This window comes from Brassica oleracea, chromosome C4 (assembly GCF_000695525.1).
Source record: "Brassica oleracea var. oleracea cultivar TO1000 chromosome C4, BOL, whole genome shotgun sequence".
Taxonomy (NCBI): domain Eukaryota; kingdom Viridiplantae; phylum Streptophyta; class Magnoliopsida; order Brassicales; family Brassicaceae; genus Brassica; species Brassica oleracea.
Window position 1 is genome coordinate 5,858,299 of NC_027751.1, and position 9,104 is coordinate 5,867,402.

Sequence of the window (9,104 nt, forward strand, 5' to 3'; positions counted from 1 at the left end):
TGGCGAATCCATTCTTGCTGAGCAAGGTTCCCGAGACCAGGTTCTTCCTCATGTCAGGCACATGCTTCACTTTCGTTAGAGTGACCTCACGTCCAGATGTCATCTTAAAAATCACATTGTCGCGTCCTTCAATTTTGGAGACTGCAGTGTTTCCCATCCTGAGCTTCTCCTGAGTCTCGCCTTTCTTATAAGGATGTCATCTTCAAAATCACATTGCCGCGTCCTTCAATCTTGGAGACTGGAGTGTTTCCCATCATGAGCTTCTCCTCAGTCTTGCTTTTCTGATAGGTGCTGAACATCGCCCTATCGGTGTAAATGTGGGTGGTTGCACCCGTGTCATACCACTATTCCTTGGGGTTGTTGCTTTCAACCATGTTGGCTTCAGTCACCACAGCAACGAGATCCTCCTCAGTGAGATTTGCCTGATCCTTCTCATCCTTGACCTTTTTGCGACACTCAACAGTCTTGTGCCCCACTTTGTGGCAGTAGTGACATTTCCCCTTGAACTTCTCCACATTCGCATTGATCTCAATACCTTTGTTCTTGAAGTTTTTTCCAGAAGCCTTCAAGGCTGCAACAGTTTTGGAAGGCTTGGCAGGAGAATTAGCGTATGCCTTTCCTTTGACTTTGTGCTCAGCCATGTTGACACTGTGCTCCTGACCCAAAATGTAGCCTTTGCAGATGAAGTCGGAATGCACCCATATGGCAATAGTTGCGAGACTGTGAACATCATCAATCCCGTAAGGAATAAGGGGCTTGTCCTCCTGGATGAACTTGTCCAGCTTCATCGTTGTCAGGAAGAACATCATCTTCTTCTGCCACGTTTTGAAGCCTTTGCCATCAAACTTGTCTGGCATCAGTCCTTGAGTGAACACACTAGGGACAGCCGGAGGAGTTTGAACTGCCACCGGACCACTTGCAGTTGCTGAAACTGAACCAGTATGATAAAGACCAGCACCGAATAGACTCCGGCGAGTGGTTTCATCAGCAGCATTTCCCGCAGGGAGGATAGTGCTTGTTGTTGCTGCAGCGGTTGACGCTGTGATGTTTCTAGTGGTTGTCACAGTTGCATCAGTGGCTGCAACGAGGAGTGGAATTGTTGTGACATCAGTTGTGTCAATGGGGGTGTTGTTATCGTTCGTCATTTTTCTGTTTAGAAAACATGAAGACGGATTAGTACTCCAATCAACAAATAACATATTATTTGTAAGCAAAGAATAATAGTCCAAAATCGATTTTCATTTTTGGTGTTTGAACCAAATCATATCGATATAAGTCTCGAGAAAAACGTTTTGCAAAATCGCTTAAAAGCGTTCGCAGAAATCATTTTGTATAGACTTAGAATGTTTCACAAACTCGCTTAAGAAAGCGGTTATTGAAACAATTCATGTAAATAACATTTTGATAATGTATCAAAAACGTTTCGCGATAATGGTCGAAAGCAATCCGCAAAACGTTATGAAATAAATAAGAAACGTTTCGCGGAAGGGCTATAAAGCAAATCGCAAACTCGTTTTCAAAAGAACATAGAAACGTTTCGCGGAAGTGCTAGAAAGCAAATCACAAACCCGATTATAAGATAAGAACAAATGTTTCGCGGAAGGGCTAGAAAGCAAATCGCAAACAGTTCCAAAATCCGTTTTCATTAATCGTTTTTTCAACCCGATTAGAGCTTTAAACGTAAAGCGATTTTGAGTTAAGATTGTAGACGCCGGAAAACTGGACTGACATAAATGATAAAATAAAAGCGATGTTAAGGAAATAGACGAATGTAAAAGACGAATACAAGAACGATAAGAAATCGTATTCGCAAAGAGACATAGAGTCGAGATATGATATCTTTCCTTAACTCAAAATATTCGCCCCGTTAGTGAGACGGGACTGTACGAATATAGAGTCCCAAGATACAACCATGGCAGACGAATCACGCCTCACTCGTGATCGCCCTATCGAACTATAAACTCTACGAAACACTCTCGTATTTACGACTTACGCTAAGGAATTTTTGTTGTTGGTTTCGATGCGAGAAAAGTTAAACAATGAAGGAAGAGGAGAGACGATATTTAAAGAGACGGAGAAGACCCACTTCCCGCAACAGCTGCTGCACGTGGACGAGAATCTCGCGGAGATCGAAGGAAGTTGAGTTCCGAAACTTCTTCCTCAAGACTCTCTCTTATCTCGTTTAAAACTTTCGAGAGGATAAAATGCAAGACGTTTTTTTTTTCTAAACAAACTACTTGTCGTTTTAAAAAAAAATGCATGTCGTTTTTTTGAATTAAATGGCAAAACGTTGAGCTTAACTTGGTCCAAAAAGAATATTCTTATTGGGCCGGAGACCCAAGACCAAGCACAAGCCCAAACCCAAGCCCATGCCGAGCCGGCCGGACGGCGGCGGCGCGCATGGGGAGCCATCCTCTCTTCTGAAGCCGTTTACACACTCATGTGCTTAAGACTTAAGACTTATTTATACTTCTCTATTTTATTCCTCATAGGCGACGTGGGATGTTTCCCATTTTTCTTCACTCTTACCTTTTATTATTTTATTATTTTAGCCAGTTGGCTTAATAATTTAGGTCCAACATTAATCACTCTTTCCGGAATGTAAGTCTCAATTTCTATTCCGTCAGTTACACTGATTCTAATAATTACTTAAATCAATAATGTAATATGCTGTTTTTTTTAGCATTTACAAGTTTAGTCAGCAAAGTTGAGTAATGTTGAGTCTTCTTCTTGTTCCACAGATGCAGCCCGTAGCTTCTTTTGTTCAGCTTGATCAAATCAGCTTTGAGTGATGTTGAGTCTCATCGCTACTCCTTGGCGTCCGAACAGTCTTTGAATGTCTTTCCAATTAAACGGGTGGAATGCTACTGGTGGCAATACTGTGAAACTGTTCCCTATCATCGTCTCTTGTGCTCTCTGCACTACTCTTGTCACCAAGTAAGAACCGCATTGTTCAGCCTTGTCCAGTTCTTTGAATCTCCTTCCACCACTGTTTGCGCTCCTATTGAGTTCTTCAACCCTTTAAAGCTTCTACTGACGATGAAGTCTGTGTCCAGGTACACACCTCAGTACTTGTATATAATCGCTAGCCTTGCAAGGTTTGAAAGGTTCTGAGATAACGGTATCCTTCCTGGATCTCTTTTGCAGCTTTTCATTTCTTGAAACCAAGTTTTGGCTTGTGTGTTCTCAAGCAGCAATGAAAGGTCTGGTGTGGCTGGAAACACCTTGTAACCAAGATCACATAGCGGTTTCAGGATGGTATCCCGTTTGTTAGGTGGAAAATTTGTATGGTTCTGAATCTGGTCTTCAGCTGTTTGGGTTCTTTGCATCTCCTCGTGCTGATGTAATTAATTCGTCTGAATCGCGTTTTGTGTCTCTCTCACATAGATCTTGCGAGGTAGGTTTGAGGTTCCTCATGATTGTTGTATTGATTAAAGTAGTTAATATTTAATCAGACAATTTATTGAACTGGTTTCATTTTTCTCAGGGATGGCCTTACTATCTGAACAAAGGAGCTTCTTTGAATATTTCATATAATGCTAAACCTGAAGGCTGTTTTGTTCGGCTTGTGGTCCATAAAGGTTGGTTAATATTCTCTTGTGTTATTGCTTGTCTTTCTCCTATGGTTTGCATGTTGGTTTGATATTTGTCATTAAATTTGTGATTGAGTGGGAATTTGTTAAACTCAATGAAGAACATGTAACCCATTAAACCCTTAGCAAAAGTCTATTTACTTTCCTAAACCTATTTCCAAACCATAAAGCAAAACCTTACTAAGGAAATAGAGGTGATAGATGTCTTAATTGTGAATGTAGTTGTTTTGATTGAAAGTGTTGCCTTCTAGGGATCTCAACATAGTTATTTAAATGCTTTCGTTTTCTCAGGAACGGCCAGTCACTGCTTATTGGAGGAACCTCCATTTCATCGGACCGCTCTCTCATTGAATCTGATTCACGGTTAGTCTACTAGGATATCCAACTTAAGTGCATTGGTTACACTGGTTTATTCATGAGTTTAAGAAAAGTTCTTTTTACAGGGAGTGATGTGATTCAAGTGAACATAAGTAGATCTAAAAGTTATCATCTTAATGTGGCTAACCCCAACTTGAAGGACGTAGAGAGGTAATAATTACTTTGGTTTCTGTTGTGTTTCTTGCACATGTCCACTTGTTAAAAAAACTTTAGATGGTGTTTGTTCAGGTGGAGCTGGATATTGATGTGAGTGCATATTCAATACAATGCCTCTTGTTGGAAGTTCTATTATTTTAACTTCACCAGCACCGAGACAGGTATCTATTCTCTACGACCCACACTAACAATTTTTTTTATACATTATTTTCAGCCTCAGCTGAATGAAATGAATCCTCATCTCTCACTGTCTCTGAGCTCAGGGAGCATTAGCTGAAGAACAAGAATTGTTCATCAAACTCTCGTATCAAGCTAGATGGGCTTCATATGTACAATTTCATTTGGTATCTGAGCCATTGTAAACTAATTCTTTTGGTATCAATTACATGTAGCATTTGTGCATATACAGGTCTCTTGACTTGCTTCATGCTGGAAGCTATAAAACTCTGTCAAATGTTACAGTCTGATGGGAAGAGAGATGTGTAGCGGATAATGATTCAACAATAAGTCTAACTTGTAAATAATTTGTTCAACCGTGTGTTCTTGGACCGAGTCTTTTGTAGCGTATGATGCTGATCTTGAAGAGTTTGTTGGCAATGAAAGTGAAGCAAGTTATGGAACTAGAAGTCTCTGTGCCATTTCTTTTATTGCTCAACGAGACTGTTTTTTCCTCCCTTGTGGGCCATTGCGTCTCTTGTATCACTGCGGACAAAGTAAGTGTCTATATCAAAAGTGATAAGCTTTGACTAATACAGTTTCTGTCACTCGTATTGGACATTTTTGTTGTAGTCTGTCCCAAGAGTGATATACATATGCACAATGCCATCGAAAGGGATGGAATCAAATCCAGCTTAGCATAGCTGAGAGCTCTTGGGGATAATTATGCTGAAACATTGCAACTTAACTGGTCTATCATGCGGACATATCAAGGAAATGTTAAAAAAAAAAACTTGCAAATTGTTGTCACCAAATACTACATAATAAGTGAATAATAATTGTTTACCTAGCAGTCAATAAAATTAACTAAAGTGACAGAATACAGATACGTTTGGATAGAAAGTCAACATAGAGAATAAGTGACAAGATACATTAAGAAAGTAACATAGAGAATAAGTGACAGATACGTTTGGATAGATAATGAAGTTTTGGATAGTGATGCCACTGATGAGATCTTCTTAATCATACCTAAAACGCAAATAAACAATATACACATTATTAACCACTAAAAAAGCCGATATTGCTATTTAAATGAAAACAAACAGTGAGAAGTTTGTTTACCTTCAACTCCACAACTTCTCTGATAAGATAGTGGCGCCGAGCCAACCGAACGAAACCCTCGTCTCCAAAATTAAGCCCACGACTTTCAAGTTCCTCCCAAACTTCTTGGATATTTGAGTCATTCACTTGTACACCTTTCCCGTACAAAACCACGCAGTGCCTCGTAAATCTCTGATAGAGACGCATCTGACACTCGGCCGCTGTAGGACAGAAGATTCCCTGAAATTCATATGTAGTGTTTTTACGCAAGATATCAAGATAAATTTTATAACACTAATCAGAGCTACATAATAAAATAATTTCAGTTTTGCGTATCACAATACACTTACTTGTCCCAAGTTCCAGTCCGACCCGAATTCGTCTTCGTAGCTTGGAAAACATCAAATGCTACTACCACAGGCCCTTTGGCTAGCATCTCAAAGTCGTTTTGCTCAGCTTGAACAAATCCTCGTGGCCTGTGGTGAACAATCATTTCCCTCACATAACCTCCTTCAACCATGAAAGACCTTAGATCTTCTAGACGATCTACACCGTGAGATTCGGATTGATATCGCGAATGGACACCAGCCAGGAGCATTGCAACAGTTAAAAGTTCTCTACGAGATCTCTTTAACTTAACCAGTGCAGATTGACCTCTGAACAAGGCTATAGCCCACCAAGTATCTGTAAAAAAAAAACAGTAAAGATCATCATAATAATCATCATCATTAAAAAATTTAGAAATATATTGATAGTTGTTTGTTCCTAGGTTAGAAGTGTGTGTATTTGTTACGTATACACGTGAAACCATTTTATGGTTATGTACAGAAGATAGCTATAGAGAAGCGTAGACAGTTGTCATTTACACACGTAACACACTAATATAGTTAGCTATATACACACTGATAAATCCAAAACACCAACACAAAGAACTTGCAAACTAAAAAACTATAAGTTCAGTCGCTCATCTACAGAACACCTAAAACTTAAAGGATCTAAGCTTCATGTTTTAAGGATCTTTTAAGGGTCCGCAAAGTAGTAGGGAAAGGTTTCAAGATAGATTAAGGGTCTGTAAAGTTAGGGTTTTAATAGGAAACTACAGGCGTGCTTTGAAGCGCTGTAGACACTTTATATTAAGCCCAAGGCGCACCAAGGCGAGGGCCTCTAGGAAATAGCTTCGCCTTAGAGAACCAAGGCGTTTGGACGGTTCGCAAAAGGCCATCGCCTTTTTAAACACAGATCACAAAAGTATTGTATATTACCTAACTCTTTTGGTTGGACAACATGATCGGGAACTATGCATGCCCTCTTTGCTCTCCAAGTAAAAAGAAACTCTGTCAAACTGGCGTTAAGGATCTGTAACATTTAAAAAAAATTGATACCACTTAAAACATTTTAACCAAACAAGTCAACACCATCCATATGAAAGAGAATTACAAAAAAAATAACACATACATCCCATTTGTTACAAAGATCCACACTCAGACGTTGAAAGTAACTCTCAAGTTCCTCTTCTTCTGTCGCTCCATTCTCTTGACAATGTAGAACAAATTGCGAAATCTGTTTTTTTTTTTTTGAATGAATGTTAAATTGATTCAAAAAAAGCCTTGTTACAACTAGAGTTGCCTTAGCTTAGAATCTACTCAATACAACTTTGTAACTAGACATAATTTTTGTAGCTATTTATACTCTTGTAGCAAACCAAAATTGGAGAACTCCTTCTCTCCTTTTCACACCTTTAGTTCTCAATAGACTGAGTTTATTTCTTACTTCTTTATCAACGAACTTCTTCAGACACAGCAAAGGAAGTGGCTTGTCTCCATGCCTAATCTTATTTTTTTCTCTCCACAATGCATGTACACTCGCCTGAAACGCATATCTGATATAGAATAAACTGTTCTTCTCCCGCCTTCCAGTCGAGATCAAATCCACAATCTCAGACCAAATATTTGTATATTCGCTTCTCAGAATCCCTCTTACAAGATATTCCCAGACCTGACCAGAATATGAGCACTCATAGAACAAATGATTCCATGTTTCGACAGCATTCTTACACAGCACACAAGTCTCATCAATACCCTGAGTCCACCTAGATACTCTATCAATAGTAGATAGTCTATCTAATTTAGCAAGCCAGGTTATGAAATCAAATTTTGGAGAGGCTTGGGAGAACCAAATACCTTTTTCCCAGTTACAGGTAGACTTAGTATCTCGTATAAGCATCCACGTTTCCTGCGTTGAGAATGTCGGTTTAAAATCTGATTTCCTCTTCCATAATGCACCATCCTCAGCATTACTTCTCATTTTCTCCTTTACTGCCAATAACTCTTCTTCTATATATCTCATTAAGCTCCAGTGTACGGTGCCTTTTTCTTCGTCTTGCACTAATCACTGCTTCCTCTACTGTGGCTTCACGTTTTATCCCCATATCGATGATCCCTCTATCTCCTAATATATCAAACAATACTCCTTTAGTAGACCACTTATCATACCAGTATGATATGTGTCGACTATTCCCCACTTCCTTTCTATAAAACGTCTTAGCCACCTCTCTCATTTTCAACATCTTTCTCCATATCCAAGAGCCCATTTGAGTTTTGACTTTCACTTGCCAAAAACTTTTCCCCTTTAATAAATTCTCTTTTATCCATCTCCCCCATAGAGATTTTCCCGAGACCATCCTCCATATTAACTTCAACCCATAGACCAGATTTACATCCTTCAGCTCTCTTATCCCACATTATTTCTTCTCTAATTTTTAAAAACAATCAATACCAAATACATAGTGTGGATCCTGGGATCCACAGTGGCCGCCTTTTCTATACTCTGATAGTTGTGTAATGTTTATCATCTGCATGTTCAATGCTCGCCTTTTTAACCCATCAAACACATCTTCTACGACTGTCATCATTTTTGGATCCCACTCTTCTCTATTATATATATCTTTCTTTATCTATTAAACTAGTTACTCTGAGCAGTTCTGGTTTGATTTCCCTCCCCATTCTTCAGCCCTGTATAGATGCATATGTTTTTAGTTGCTATCTTGTATAAGAATTTTTACCAAATAATACCAACATCACAATCTTAGTTTGGCATTGTGTTGCAGGCTGGGAAGCTGGTCGATGAGATGGATGGGCGATGGATCGATCTTATTGGTAAGGATGAAGATCGGATGGAAGATGGTGAAGATGGCCGACTTGTTGTTCCTTTTAATCCAATCTAACCTGGAAACAATGAAGAACAATGAGTTTATGAATAATTAAAATAAGAACAGAAACTGAAAAGATAAAGTGTTGGAATGATTGATGAACTGATGATTGATGATCGATGATGGAATTGGTGAAGGATAGAAGATGATTGACTCTCTCAATCCGTGGGTTTGATTGACTCTCTCAATCTAGAATAACAGTGGCTGTTGAATCACACAAACAACCTATGCTAGACTAATCAGTAGAACACAAGAATCACTCAAGTATCCTAAAGACATTTCTATTCAAAGACTCTCTTTGATAAAAATAAACAAACTGAATATTATTTCTTGAATATTGAAAGGTGATTTACAATGAAGACTAGACAGAGCTTTTATAGGCTCCTGCCTTAACTTAGCTAGAAAACTAAAACAAAGAAAGAAGCAAACAAATAAGGAAAACCGATAAAACTAGCCGTTGGAAGATATCTTGGATCCAAAGACTTTCTTCAAGGGATTTGACTCTGATTTTG

General features: G+C 38.9%; 1 long non-coding RNA gene across 1 annotated transcript; it reads left to right on the forward strand.

The window, feature by feature from the left end:
- The first annotated feature begins 2,512 nt into the window (after positions 1–2,512).
- Positions 2,513–4,284, forward strand: LOC106342216. Its single transcript, XR_001269805.1, has 7 exons — positions 2,513–2,601; positions 2,742–3,056; positions 3,148–3,397; positions 3,488–3,581; positions 3,885–3,956; positions 4,037–4,121; positions 4,200–4,284. It is a non-coding gene; the product is annotated as an uncharacterized LOC106342216 (long non-coding RNA).
- The last annotated feature ends 4,820 nt before the right edge of the window (positions 4,285–9,104 follow it).